General features: G+C 41.0%; 1 long non-coding RNA gene across 1 annotated transcript; it reads left to right on the top strand.

Annotated features, from left to right (window-relative positions):
* Positions 1 to 10,796: 10,796 nt before the first annotated feature.
* LOC133821366 (uncharacterized) lies at positions 10,797 to 14,010 on the top strand. The gene is made up of 3 exons (XR_009887515.1): positions 10,797 to 10,931; positions 11,022 to 11,092; positions 13,769 to 14,010. It is a non-coding gene; the product is annotated as an uncharacterized LOC133821366 (long non-coding RNA).
* Positions 14,011 to 16,042: the final 2,032 nt, after the last annotated feature.

Raw genomic sequence — 16,042 nt, 5'->3', positions numbered from 1 at the left:
TATGCCCTTACAAGCTAAACAGGGCCCACATGCATATGTAATACTCATAAACATGCATTTAATCATTTTCACATAATCATAAAATCAAGCATGCCACATACTCATGCATTTTATCATTAATTCACATAGATGCCAATTGTTCCCTCCCGGCGCACTAATCAAGGCCCTTAAGCCTTATTAGTAATTTTGGGTCATTACACAATCTGTAATACAAATATTTAGGATTCGGTGCCCTTAGGCTGACCCCTCTGGTTACTTAGGTGATCCCGGCTCGCTTAAGCCGAGCCCTCTGATTATTTAGTTGATCCCGGCTCACTTAGGCTGAGCTGCGTTCAGCACACTTATCATCAACCTCGGCACCCTTAGGTCGTACTTTCACATTACACATAATAGTCATATAAGTTACAAAACACATACATTAAATTACAGGGAATCTTAGTCCCATTCACAACCACATGGGTGCAGTTTTCTTACCTCGAGTCCCGAGCGATGGATAAAGAGCGGTCTCGAGCACGATCCTCAGTCCTGAGCCTTAACGGTAATCCAAGTCACAAGAAATAATGGATGACTATCAAATTCTAATCCAATTAAATGTTTTGGAAACAAATACTAGCCTCCGGGACCTTGAATTATACTAAACTGGGTAGTAAAATCCTTCTCGAGCCTTAACATTTGAGTTCCCGAGCTAAGAACCCACAAACAACCATTACTTGCATTTGAGTCGCGGCCCAGCCCGTTGAGGGCCGCGGCACGCCCATGTCAGAGGCAAAATGCCTCTCTGCTGAAGGACACGGTACGCGGCACGCCTAGGAAAAATAGAGGCTTTCCAGCCTCCTCGAGCACATGGGACGCAGCGCCTGAAGAATAGGGCCACGGCCTGAGCCCCCAAACCCAGAAAATCAACCCCATCTCTGTATTTTTCCTCAAGCCTAAGCCCCAAATTCACACCCGAATCATTAGCCAAACTCGGATTTAGGCCTAGAATTCTCATCCTTATGGCCTAAACATCATAACCAACCTATAAACAATTCCTTACACTCGTCAAACACCCAAAATCAGTCTTGGAATCCATTTACTTGCAAGCTCTAAGTTCTAACAACAATTCAGCAGAATTCAGCAAGTTAAGACTTGAAACCTTACCTCTGTTAATGGCTTGATTTCCCCCAGCTGTTCTTTGTCTACCCTAGCCTCAATTCCTTAAATTTTCCCAAGCTCTAAGGTCCAGACTTTCTTTCAGCACTTCAAAGCTTCAAACTCAAGAGAGGGAGAGAGAGTGAACGTGAGTGAGAGGGAGAGAGAGCGCTGAGAGGTTCCTTAGTGAATCCTAGTGATTTCTATTGAGTTCTAAAGGGCCTAAGTACATTCTTAACCCCAAAAGATAAAAATACCCCTCTAATAAACTCAACCTCCTTTATCTCCCATAAGGGCATAATGGTATCTCTTGAAGTATATTGATTGGACTGAATGGGAATTAAATTAGTCAATAGGAATGTAGATGAGAATGCAGTTTTCGGGCACAGCTTGGAACTTGGGTATGGAAGGAGTTGGTATCGGGGACGCAATGAGGGGTGATATTAGGTTGGCTTAAGGAATTATTGAGTCACCTGGAGAAGTATGCGACTTATAAGTGAATTGGGTAGATTATTGTGTCGTGGGACTCGTGGATATTGCCTGCTAGGGATGAAGAGTTTAAATGCCTCGTTACAAGACGGGACAATGTCTTCAGGAGTTGATTATCGATATGGTTATTACTAGATAAGGATCAAGGAAAGAGACATCTCAGGAATTATTACTTGTACCGAGAGGGGTGTGATGTATTAACAGTAAGGAATCCTAATCGCTTGGTACTTCAACAACATGGGCAAGTTTGACAGGCAGAGAATAGAGAAATGACATGGATGGATTGTATTCAGATTCACTAGTGATAGGGTAAACCACTCCCCAGCTAGAGGTAGAACGTGAACGACTACTATACTGATGATATCGCGACTGAAGCAGCAGGGTCAGAGGTAAGGTTTCAGAGGGGATTAACTTCATTCTTCAAAGGTATTCAAGGTTAAGTACAGGAAGGGAGGAGATCAGGTACGGAGAGATTTGATCAGAAGCACACTAAGACCGATGAATGTATCAGCTACTACTTCAAGTATCCTCGAAGACAGTTACAACGTGAGGGTTTTGAACATGAAGAGTTGGACAAGTATGGGGAACAGTGATGGGTTGTAAGAAAGGAGCGGTAACTCTTGAGTTTAAAAAGGGGAAATCCTTGCAGTGGCTAGCGTTTGTACCTGGAGTGGGAGATCTATTGCAAGGGAAATGATTAGAACCTTAGCTGATGTGATGGACACTACTTGAGTTGTATCAGTGGGACAAGACAGATTGGGTTAGTTTGTGGGTTTCCATATAAGTTTCCAAGGAATTTGTCAAGAAGTACGTCTGTGTAAGAGATGAAATGGTGATAAGATTGGTGTCAGTGGTAGAATTAGATCTAAGATGCTGTATTGAACGATTTTAACAAAGCGGTGAGAGTTAAGGTCTCAATTGTTGAGTAGGATGACATTCCTCAGGAAGGATCTTTGATCTGGTTAATACCAGCTAGAGATCAAGAATAGTTAAGGATCTTTGATCTGGTTATTACCAGCTAGAGATCGGGTGCAGTTAGGGATCTTTGACCTGGTTATTACCAGTTGGAGATCAGGGAAGAGGATAGGCAGGAGGTTGCTATTATATTAGATAAGGGCACTGAGGATGATGAGTTATGTGTTAAGGGTTTGGTCAATGCCAAACTGTTTTTGTGAAATAGGTGAAAAGAGTATCCAAAGATTATCTTAATTGGACTTGTAATTGTCTTGATCGACGGCACAGTGATAAGGTTGAGGAATGCCTTGGAAGTAAGAATTTCCCTGGGCAAGCATGATGGTACATGTAGTTGGGTTGAGTTCCACGTCTTTTTACAGATTAGAATCAATTGTTGAGTTGCTATGGCACCTCAAGACAGGAGGAAGTGATGGTCTATGCATGATGTTGGTTAAAGAATCCGACTAGGACTAGAGTGGAGTTTCTAGTAGGCTTATTAGCCAGTGGATACTTGGAATTATTATCGTATACAGGAACAAGAACAACAGGTAAGGAAATCCTAGATGAAAGGAATTAAAGGCAAGTCTTAATTGAGTTAGCTAAGGATTCTACAGTGTTATGTATAAGTTTATCGTGATATAAGGACCAAATCTGGACTCTGATGAACACCGAAATTACATGGAAATTCTGGATGAATCTCACACTACTCTCCTGGTCTTTTCATCCAGACATTAGGAAAAAGGTACAATAATTTGAAGGTTTTGTATTGGAGGCCTAGGTGGAGAGGAATATCATGAACAAGGAACAAAATTCTTAACCTGATAGCAGTTCGTGATAGGCATCGCAGCCTTTGAGTATGTTATAATGAGAATAAGGAAATATCGTGATAGGTATCGCAGAGAGATTGCCAAGACGGTTGGGTCATCATGGATCAGCATCTGGGGAGAACTTGCTTTTATCAGTAAGGATAATTTAAACAGCTGACCAATATTCAGAACTTCGAGCGAGATGGGTGGTAAGCCTCCATGGAATTCAGAGTTAATTTCATTGAACAAGGACTTTATCTTACTCTCAGGTCTTGGGAGGATTAAGAAAGGCGATGAACAGATAATCAGAATCTGATGAGTTTTATTATTTTCAGACTAATGGTAAATCAAAGAGAAAGGGAGTTATCCAGTTATTGGAAGAACACTTGATAAAATGGAATATAAGAAGGATTGTATATCATCCCTTCGTTGGAATGAGATAAGTGATATGTTGTATTTGGATCTGGAGGTAGTTCAGGGGATCATTGAGATTATTAAAAGATTAAAGCATGGGTTGGAGAAACCCATGTGTTGATTGATAAGGATCTACAGATAAAGATGAAGATAATCCATGTGGAGTGACCGGTTCAATCATGGGATTGAAAGAATGAGATTTTGAGGAATAAGATTGTACCTCGAGTTAAGGTAACACACTAGAAATGGTAGGGTCAAGGAATGACCGGGATAGCTGGAATCAGTTGTGTGGAAGTGGTGTTCCGGGCAGTTCAGATAAAATTTCGAGGACGAAATTTCTGTAAGGAGGGGATAGTTGTAACGACCCAAATTCCCTAATAAGGTTTAGGACCTTGATTAGGAGGCCGGGAGGGCCATAATTGATTTATTGTGCTATTATATGATTATATGCATGATTATGTGGGTCATATTATTATATGATGATAAAGGCATGCATGGGGTTATATACTCTGTTGCGATGGTATTTTGGTAATTTGGCTCACTGAGAGTGTAATTGCATACTTATGTGTATACTGGTAGGTTAATGTTGAGACCACATTATTATGTGGGTATGTCTGCAGCTTGTGGCTTGAGGCGATCCTAACAAGTGGTTTAGCGGGAAAGTCACAGCTGGGATTTATGCCCGGCTCGGTGTGAGCCTGGGGATGTATCTGGGAATTTGGAGAATATATTGGAGATGATTTGGTATTGAGAAATATAATTGGTGACTAACTAGATGACGGAAATTAAGTGGTAAATATTTAAGACACTTGAGGAATTAGTGGGAATCGGGAGCAATGACTAAAATGCCCTTAGAATGTTTAAAGGTTTAGTTATTATTGGGAGGGCAAGGTGGTCATTTGGCTTACTTAAGGTTAGGCTATATTCTGCTTTTTGATGTTAGTGGAGGTTGTAGATAAACTTAGAAACTTAAGGAAAAGAAAAGAAGAAGGAAAGAAAGAAAAACAGAACACTTAGAGTTATCTCACTCTCTCTCATTCGGCTGGGTCATCTCTTCACCATTCCTTGTGGGTTTTGGAGCTGGAATTCTAGAGCAAGCTCAGGATGGAGCTTAGGGCTAGGGACTTTGGTGAAGCTTGAAGAACTAGCAGAATTAAGCCAGTCAATTGAGGTAAGTTTTAAGGTTTTCTAATGTGAATTTCTGGGTTTTAATGAGATAGTTTTTAAGTTTGAGTTTTGGATGGAATAAAGGGATATGAACCTGAGGAGTTGAAGGGCTTGAAGCTGGTTGGATGCTAGAACGATTCTACAGCTGAGGTAAGGATTAATTTGAAGTTTGATGGTTGAATTTGAGAGTTTTCATGGCTGGTTTTGAGTTTGTGGGTTTGAAATTTCAGAAGTTGGAATTGGATTTTTGGTTGGGTTGTGTTGTCTAAATCATTCTAATGTTGTTATTATTAATTGGTTTTGAGTTGGGGGCTTTAGGATGGCTTTAGGTGAGGATTAGAGATTGAAAATGGTGGTTTTTTTCTGGGTTCGAAGGGTCGGGCCGCGGCATGGTTCTTGGTGAGCCGCGGCCCTTCGAAGTTGTCACATGCTGAGGAAGGAGGGCGGGCCGCGGCATGGCCCAAGGAATGCCGCGGCCCTTACCTGTTTTTGTACCTTTGGAGGTTCTGTTTGGGGGCCATGCCGCGGCATGGGTGGCCTATGCCGCAACGCTTAAGGGATTTTGGGATTTTGAGAATTTAGGCTTGGGAATTTAACCTAGGGTGCTCGGGGTTGAGTCTTTTACCATATTTGGTGAAGTTCAATGTTCCAAGGACTAGAACTTGGTTTAGAAGCTCATTTAAGATTGTTAATGGTATCCTTTATCTTGGTTGTGACTAGGTGCTAAGCTGGGGCTCGGGGATCGGATCGCGCTCAAGGAGCATCGCTTATAACTAGCTCGTTTGAAAGCCAAAGGTAAGAAAGCTGCACCTGATTATGTGGCTAGGTTGGGACTAAGTGTTCCCTATGTTTGTATGCATTGTTATGTGAATGTGATTAACCATGTGGACACGATGGGACTAAGAGCTCCCTACACTTGTATATCATGTCATGAGGTGGTATTATTATGCCATGGGACATGCGATAACCGGCCTAGGAGTGTCGGAATCAATATTTGCGCACAGGGCGCGGCTCGGCCACTGGTAGCTGAGGCAGCTTATCTATCACTGAGCTCGGTTAAGCTGGCCGGAGTCAGTGAGTATTACACTGGGGGCGGCCCAAGTGAGCCGAAGACAGTGTATTAAATAGAGGGTGCGACTAAGGGCGCTGACCCTGAATATCATTTGATTATGATCGTGAATATTGTGTTATGAACGTGATTTGTTGGCTGTTTGGATAACAAACTGTTAATCTGTCGTGTGATATCATTGATTGGGTAAATGTTATGAAATGCTAAATTCCTGGTTGTGCATTGTGAAATATTTGATAAATGATGTTGATCTTGCTATGTTATCATGCTTTCTTGCTGGGCCTCGGCTCACGGGTGCTACGTGGTGCAGGTAAAGGCAAGGGTAGGCTGAATCAACCATGAGTTGGAGAGCTCTGGGGGCGAGGTGTACATTGTCAGCTGCTCGGCCACCACGGTCGAGGAATTGTACAGGGACAGAAACCTAAAATGTATATTTTTCCATTAGAGTGGCTTGAATTATTTGTAGCTCTTGGAATTTGTTATAACTAAGACGTCTAAATCCTGTTTCAAGTTTCCATGTATCAAACTGTCATTTTTAATGATAATAGCCTGTTTGTGACCAAAATCTTTTATTCCTAACCTGTTGATGACATTGAATTCACACTTTGTTTAAATGACTTGATTAGCAAGTCTTGCACTATTTAAAACACACAGTGTAACGGTCTTGGTTATCCAGGGCGTTACAGAAAGGCTCAGGTGTGGCAACGTTAGCGATCTCAAAGAGCAAAAGGGCATACTCTCTTTGTGTCATTCATTAGCTCTTCAAGGTTTATGTCCCCTATCTCCATGATCTCCCTTCATAGGGCTTCTAGCTAGACCAGAACGTGATCCATAGAGGCCTGTTGTACGGAATCAGGTATGACGTGAGTCGTTGGGGCCTCTAGTTGCACACCTAGATCATGTCTAACCTCTATATCAACTCTTTCATCTCACCTTGCATTTAGCTGATCCTGCAGGTCGTCTCTTCCATTGTTCAAGTGGTTACGGAGTTCAAGATCATTCCTCACCTTGATTTTTTTTGCCCAACCAGTCAAAAATGTTGCCACTATCAGCCTCGTCATCATTTTAGGGGAGGTAGTCATGTATTTAGAGACTCTTGGAATGCGCCCCTTCGTTAGCCTGTGGGATAGGAGAGCTCCCTAGTTTAGGGGCGAAATTGGCATGTTGTTCACTGGGAAATGGACCCTACTTCTGGGGAAATTTTTACCATCAGGGGCATTGGCATTTTGAAGTTGGTGAGGAGGTGGTTGTTTGCCATCCCCACTAATGCCTTTGAATGGGTTTAGCTACACGCTTTGTGATTCACTAACAGTTTTACTTACCCCTCCAGCTACACAGAGCCCGACTTTGAGGGACAGTGTTGCCTCTCTTTGTCTTTGTGTAGCCTTCCATTGGGCTCACTCAATTTCCTGGCATTCTGCTGCCATTGCAGCAGCATTTTCGACTCGCATATGAGCCAGTTCTACCTACATAGCAGTTAGGGCCCCTAACGCATCTTGTGGGTCGTTATCAGCTTAGAATTCGTCTTCCTCCCTTAGCTCATGTAGGGCTCCTCGTGTATGTCCCCTAGAGGGGGATTGATTGATGGGACCTAGTCCATGGGATTCTCCTTGGTATTAACCTGCTTAGGTTGCATTTTGAGCGACATTGAAAGGATTACGATATTGTCTTGAAGTTTGCACTCTCAATGAAAGAACCAGAATGTTGACTCAATTTTTGGACAACTTATTTAATTAGAAGTTGGGACTTTTGTGTATAAAACCTAGAGAGAATGGTGGAGCAATAAATGTAAAGAACACCAATCAATTATAGTGGTTCGACCACTAACGACCTACATCCACTTTTAGCATATGATTCTAACAAGGGGTAAATGCTCTTGAATATAAAGCTCACTTCAACCATTAATGGTCTCGGATTACAATATTTATAGGGACAAAAAGGATGGTTGGGAGTGATGGGACAACTCCTTGCTTATTCTATCTTAATCCGACTATGTGATCAGAAGGTCTTTGAAATTTGCAATTGTAACTCCCTACTTCCTTAGAGTCGTTACTAAGTGAGTTTAAAACGTGCATTTAACTCCCTAATCGAGGTTTTAGATCAAACAGTGTAGCTAAGCCATAAACTGAGGATAAACTTTAGAAATAAACTCATTTCATTGAAAATCTTAAAAAATTAATACTTGGGATACCAAAATACAGTTTAGAAATATTTACAACGTACAAACTAAATCAAGTCGACTAAACGACAAAATCTAGGGTTGTTTACAAACATCTCCCAAAATCCACCGGCTGTGGCAGCCAGGCTGGCCAAACATGTACACGCCGCTTCATGCCTGCTACACGCGTGGTTGGTTGGATTTCTCCTTACCCTTACCTGCACCACAGAGCATCTGTGAGCCGAAGCCCAGCAAGAAAACCCACAAACAGATAACATATGCAACACATATATCAAGCATATAAACAGGCCACCAATGGGCTAAACACATACGGCCTAGCCGTCCCAGGCGTTTACCAAGCCCTGGGCTCGCGGTCCACACCGTGAGGATATCCCAAGAATCCTTTTAGAGACTCGCCCTGGCAACTCGCACTCCACGTGCCCAATGCTGCTCCCGACCCCTTGCCGTACTCGGCCTTGCACTCAACGTGCCTAACGTCATTGCCAGCCCGCCTGCCCATCTCGGCCTACACCGTTCCTGGCTCTTGCCGATCATTCACCTAATAGCACTCATAGCATAATAAACAAGTACAGAATACTGACAGATACAGTGTAAAGGTCACGCCCTGCAATTCAAACATATTGGGCTCTGCCCTGCATACCAGTTCTATTCAAGCACATTGGGCTCAGCCCTGCATACAACCTCTATGGGAACAAGGGTTTTCTTACCTGAGTCCCGAGCTCTCCGAGCACCGATGTCCCGAGCAGAGTCCTCTAGCTCGAGCCTCGCCGAAACCTTAGTCACAACACAATAACCATATCCATCCATCAAGTTCTAATCCATTAAATAACTTCGAGCCATAACTCTAACCTCCGGAACCTTGAATTCTATCAGTCCGGGTGATAAAATCCATCCCGAGCCTTAACCATTGAGTTCCCAAGCCTAAACACCCTTAAAAACACAAGCTGGCACAAAGGGCCGCGGCTCTACCCTCAAGCGTCGTGGCTAGCCTCAGAACAGAGGCTAGCATCTCACTGACACCCACACGGGCCGCGGCGCGCATGAATCCTCTCGACCTCTCATGGCCACGCGCGCACGGGCCGCGGCGCGCCCCTCCTAGGGCCGCGGCCCTCACCACCGAACCCAGAATGTCCATCACTTTTCTTGCATTTTTCCTCAAGCTAACACACTTAGAACTTATCTAACAAGCCCAGATAATTAACACAATCATTTCAGCTCAATAACAGCACCAAAACCCCATTGAATCCTACTCCAAAGCTCAACTAAAACACTTAAAACAGATCAAACTCAACCAACATGCAACTCTTATAAACCAGCAGCAAATTTAAGCATAATCCTATAATTAAAACTTACCCCTTGCTGAACTCAATCCTTGAAGTTGATCCTCAATCCCCAAGCTTCAAGCTCCTAAGTTTCCTCAGCCCAAATCCTTGCTTAAGCTAGCTTACACCAAATTCCCTTGAGTTGTTTCTTAGAGAGTGAAAGAGAGCGATAAGAATGGTGAGGAGTTATCCTTAGCTAAAAACAGAAGTATAAGTCGGTTCCCTAAAGCTTCCAATTAATTCTCTATTTTTGTTTTATTCAGCTTAAGTCTATGTGGTTACCTCAAGGCTCGGGGTACCAAAACGTCCCCGAGGGCAAAATGGTAAATTTCCCCAATATTCCCGCCTAGACATTCTATCATCAAATATATCTCCAAATATTTATTTTCATGTCCCAATAACCCCATAACACACCTAGTACTCAAATTACCCCTCGACTCGCCCCTAGTTCGAATCTCAACCCTATTGTGACTTTCTGACTATCCGCTCACCAGGACTGTTGTAACGTCCTGTGTTGTCGAGTACCTTTAAACGACTCAGGTCGGGATTTTTCCCCCGGGTTAAGAATATTATTTTAAATAATATGATATTTTGTTTGGAAGTATTCCATGAGTTATTGCTAGCCAAAATATGAATTTTGTGATTTTAAAAGTCAAGATAAGACTTTCGGTCCTGGACCGACACAAAAACCCTGATCGGGTAAAAATCTCGGAAAATAAAACGAAAAATCATGGCAATTATATTTTGGGCATAAAATACATTCATAAAAGTTAAAGTTTGGTCAAAAAATAATAAACCTAAAAGAAAATGGAAATTTTAAGGCATTTTGTGGTAAATGCCTAATGTTGCCGAAATGGGGAATTTTATTCCATGAATGGACCTTAGGTTAAATTTTATTATGTGATTAATTAAATTAAATGTGAGAGACATTAAATTTAATTAATTAATGTTAAGTTTGGTGATTAAAACTTAATAAGAGTGAAAAAAGGTGTCAAAAGCCAATTTGGACTTTTCTTCTCATGAAACCTTTATTAACCTTTATAAAAAAAATAATAAAAGATTAATGATCACATATATGGCAAAGGGTGGCCGGCCATGTGGTATTTTAGAGTGGTGTGAACCCAATTTTATAAAGATTAAATCCCATTTAATGAAGAAGTCAAGTGGGCAAGTGGGCAAGTGGGCAAGTGGGCAAGTGGGTAGAAAATCACTGAAGTACTTTGTGATATTTTGAAGAGTTTTGTGAGCAATTCTAACTCTAAGAACCGACCACTCTCCCTCTCTCATTCACTCATCTGATTTTTGAAGACCTTTCAAAGTGTTCTCTCAATATTCAACCTCAAGAACACCAAGGAAAACTTGGAGGCTAAGTCTTGGTCTAGGAAGTATTTTTCCCTAAGGTAAAGTTTCACTAATCTAGGCTTTTGTAAAGTTTTAAGCATAGAGTTTCAAATAGCTAATTAACTATGTTGTTGGGGGAACTTGGTTAGGGTTTTTGAAAGATTTTGAAGGAGTCAAAGCTTATAGGAAGGTCCAAACCTTAAGCAAGAACACCAAAGAGGTAAAAAGATTACTTTTGATGATTTTGTTGTAGGGTTTTTAGTTTTAAGCATTATTTTGTATATCTAATGCTTAAAGTTTCTTGTTGGTGATGTAATAAGGTTATGGTAGTTGTTTAATAATTTTTATGATGCATGTGTATTGATTTTTGAAAATGGGAACCAAAACCCCCAAGGGTTTTGTAGGATACCCTAAAACAAAACATGTTTTGAGCTGTGACTTCCAAGGGGTCAAGCAGCCACTGTATATTGGTTTTGTAAAATTAAATTGTACTGTTATGTGTTTGAGATTGAGTACATAAAATTGAGCTTTTGAAACACTAAAAAATGTTTAGAAATGAGTAAGTTATGCTATTTCAAAGTTTAGGTAAAAAACTGTTTTTTCGTATTCTTATTTTCGGAACCAAGTTTGGACAGCCACTGTATAGCGCAATTGAACCCAGTTTTTTCTAAAATTTTGTGGACATATTTCTGGCATAACCTATTAGTCCACTGTAAAATTTGGTAAGAAAATATTAAACGGTTTGAAAGTTATTAACTGTCAAAGTTTGGAAAAAATAAGGACTTGAAAATAAGGTCATTTTTACCTCATTGTTGGAAAATGATTTCACCAATCAAAAAATGCTCATTTTGACCTAAGATTTTACAAAGACCTAAATGGCATAACAAAAATGGAATTGAGAAATTTTGGTAACAATTGAGTAAGTAAATTTCAAGTTATGAACTAACGAAGTATGTAGTTAAAAATGTGAAAAATAGGTTTTTCACACTTAGTGTAAAAAATGAGATTTTGGAACATAAGGTAAAAAGTAAAATTTTGTTTATTTCAAGATATAAAATGGTAAGTCTTGAAATCATATTTTCACTAAAATTACCCCTTTGAGTTTAAGTGAATTATTTTTATTAAAGAGTTTTTATTTTTTCTAAAAATAAGAGATTTAATTTATTAATAGTAAATAAATTAAAAGATGGTTTAAAACCCTATATTTTGAGAAAATAATTAAATGAATTATTTTTCTAGTAAATAAAAATTGATTAATTTCATTTGGAAAATTAATTAGTCAAGATGAGAAATTTATAACGGTTTTCCTAATTAAGACAAATTAGGCAATTTTCTTAAAACGGTTTTTAGATATTAAAACCTTAAGAAAAATAAAAGGAAAATTTAAAGAGTTTATTTTCTTTAAAAATAATTAAGGAATTTATTTGTATTTTCTGGATATAATACCGGCTAAAATCTTACATATTTTAACCGACTAGTCGAAAGTGCGGGTTAATAGCGATACCTTGAAAGAATAAGATTTTTAGCGGGTTGTGGGGAAATACCATTGTGATACCCGAGCCTAGGTATCGAGACCTTATGATAGGTCTCCCCGAGACTTAGGGTTTAGTCTCGAATATTTTGTATGACTTTCCTTAATAGGTTTAAAACCAAATAAGGATTATAAATCCTTACAAATGACTTTTATTAAAATGACCAAACTGCCCAAAATAATAATAATGAATTATGAGTGCCATAATTAATCCGAGTATACTGTATGGATAACTACAGTATTGGCTAAGCGTAACTGGACTGAACGTTGGAGGGTGAAAACCTGCTGAGCGCTAAGGAATCCAAGTAACTCAACTTATATTGTATGGCTGCAACATGAAATGATTATTGTCTTGTATGTTAGTATAGGGATACATGCACATATATAGGCTGTCATAGAAAGTTTCTTAGAGACGTTAGTCTAGTGAGTGCTGATTTAGAAAATATGAACGGTAGAAGTCCGTCATATCCTAGATGGTTGATCCCCGTCACACTGCTTGATTTTATTTATGTCCGGTTCATTACCGCGACGAGTGGCCATGAGATGAGGATAAGCTGGTTAAACCTAGGGGCACCAAGATAAATGGGACCTAGGGGCCCTCATGCTTACTTAATCATTGGACGGTTAGAATCCGAGCAAGTGCTCTGATAAGTTATTCCCAGATAGCAGCCGCGAATATTGGCCATTCAGTGAGAGTGCCTAGAGATACTAGGGGTTGCCAAGATTGAGTGAGGCTGAACACCCTAGGGGCAACTGCTCACCAGCACCACTGATTAACATAGAAGTCTATGTAAAACCGTGTAAATTGGATTACACTCTTGAATAAGTAGCGATGCCCTAGGTAACACGATAGTTACCCTTGATGAGAATATTTATTGGCTAGATCTTAGTGTGGAGACTCGGTTCTCTTTTACAGATTAGCAATTATGTTGGAGGGCGCGTTACGCCTGAATTGTTGGAAATTGTCGAGCGTTGGTCTCGAATTATATGGTGATATAATATATCTGCTTGCTCTGGGATTTTCTTAGTGCAGGGATATAATTGTTGGTAAGATATAGTTGTGATATAATATATCTGCTTGCTCTGGGATTTTCTGAGTGCAGGGATATAATTGTTGATAAGAATTAGTTGCGATATAATATATCTGCTTGTTCTGGGATTTTCTGAGTGCAGGATTTTTATCTAGATATGAATTAATTTATCCTTGGTTATCAGGCATGACCATAAGTTTGCCAGGACGCTTTAGCGTTCTTGAAATTGATTGTGTAGGGTCCGGATGGGTCCGGATCCCTATTTCTCTACCTGCTTTGTTTGAAAGTTGATCTTACTAAGCGTTTTCGCTTACCTAGTTGTTTCATGTTGTAGGTAAGGGCAAGGGCAAGGCAGAGCAGTGAGCGCTGGAGTCTTCCTTGAAAATGTACATGTGGACCGACCTTTTGGGAAGCCTTTTTATTTTTGGAAATGTTGTGTAATTTTCCTAAACTAGGCTCACTCTAATCTTTATAAAACATGTTTGTAACTAAATGTTAAGTATGGCCATACGACTTTTTAAAAAGTTTTTTTTTCTATGGGTTTTTGAGACATTTTGTTAAATGAAAACATTTATATTTCCGCATTATTGAGTCTTGAAAATCCGGGTCGTTACAACTGTCTCGGACCGTGCTGCACAACCATATCTCATATATATAACATTTATCACATTTATACCCTTAATATCCAAACGGGGTCCACATGCACATTTAACTCAACTAAACATGCATCATAATCATATATTCACATAAATCCACATATAAGCATATTAAATCATTTATTGCCCTCCAGGCACACTAATCAAGGCCCTAAGCCCGATTAGCAAATTCGGGTCGTTACAACTATCCCCTCCTTACGGAAATTTTGTCCTCGAAATTACTTGAGCAACTCGGGATACCGCTCCCTTATCTCTGACTCAAATTCTCATGTCGCCTCCTCAACCTTGTCATTTCTCCACAGCACTTTTACTAAGGCTATGGTCTTGCTCTGCAAGACTTTATCTTTCCGGTCAAGAATCTGAACCAGCTTCTCCTCATAGGACAAATCCGGGTCAAGCTCCAGATTCTCAAAACTTAAAGCATGCACATCATGAATCCCTAGTAAAGCTGGAGGCATCACTAATCTATAAGCTACCTCTCCAACTCGTTCCTGAATCTCGAAGGGCCAACAAACCTAGGGCTCAACTTGCCCCGAACACCAAATCGTTTCACACCCCTCATGGGTGAAACCCTAAGGAACACATAATCACCAACCCTAAATTCCACACCCCTACGTTTCAGGTCTAAATAACTTTTCTGTCAACTCTGTGAGGCGATCATATGCGTTCTAATCTTCTCAATCGCCTCATTGGTCCTCTGAACCATCTCTGGACCCAGATATCTCCTCTCATCTGTCTCATCCCAATGAACGGGTGATCTACACTTTCTTCCATAAAGCATCTCGTACGGAGCCACTCCGATGGTCGCCTGATAACCGCTGTTGTACGAGAACTTGATCAAAGGGAGATACTTATTCCACGATCCCCTAAAATCTAGCACACAGGCTCGCAACATGTCCTCCAATATCTGATTCGTCCTCTCAAACTGTCCATCCGTCTGAGAATGATAAGCGGTACTAAACCGTAACTGCATACCCATAGCCTTCTGCAAACCCTCCCAAAACTCGGAAGTGAAGGTGGGGTCTCTGTAGGATACCATCGACCTCGGAGCCCCAAGAAGTCGAACAATCTCCTTCACATACAACTCAGCGTACTGCTCCACAGTATAAGTTGTCTTAACAGGCAAAAAGTGGGCGGACTTGATATACCTATCCACAATCACCCCCACCGAGTCATACTGTCCCACAGTCCTCGGCAAACCAACCACAAGGTCCATAATGTTATCTTCCCACTTCCACTCTGGAATCCCCAGAGGCTGCAGCAACCCTGCTGGCCCCTGATGCTCAGCCTTAACCCGCTGACAAGTTGGGCACTTGGCTACATAATCCACCACATCCCTCTTCATACCCGACCACCAATACAGAGCTCTCAAATCCTGGTACATCCTCCTCGTACCCGGGTGCAAAGAATAGGGAGTGGTATGCGATTCACCCAGGATCTCTCGCCGGATATCAGAATCCATCGGAACACAGATCCGACCCTTGTACCTCAGTAACCCCATCCCTAAAATGGAAAAAGTCCTTAGTCGCTCCGACTAAGACATTCTCTCTATGACCTATCAACTGGGAATCTTTCCCCTGCGCTTCCTTGATCCTCTCAAGGAGTGTAGGCCGAAGGGTGATGTTGGCCAACTGACCAACCACCAACTCTATACCTGCTCTGGTCATCTCCTCAGCTAACTTATTAGATATCTGCCTCCTGGGCATTTCTGACTCAATGCATGAGCCACTACATTAGCCTTTCAAGGATGGTATAGGATATCGCAATCATAATCCCCAACCAATTCCAGCCATCGCCTCTGGCGCATAATCAGGTCCTTCTGAGTAAAGAAATACTTTAGGCTCTTATGGTCGGTGTACATCTCGCACTTCTCACCATAAAGATAATGCCTCCAAATCTTAAGTGCAAACACCACCGCTGCCAACTCCAGGTCATGCGTAGGATATTTCTGC

The sequence above is a fragment of the Humulus lupulus genome, chromosome 3 (assembly GCF_963169125.1).
Source record: "Humulus lupulus chromosome 3, drHumLupu1.1, whole genome shotgun sequence".
Classification (NCBI taxonomy): domain Eukaryota; kingdom Viridiplantae; phylum Streptophyta; class Magnoliopsida; order Rosales; family Cannabaceae; genus Humulus; species Humulus lupulus.
This window is presented reverse-complemented; position numbering and strand designations above follow the sequence as displayed.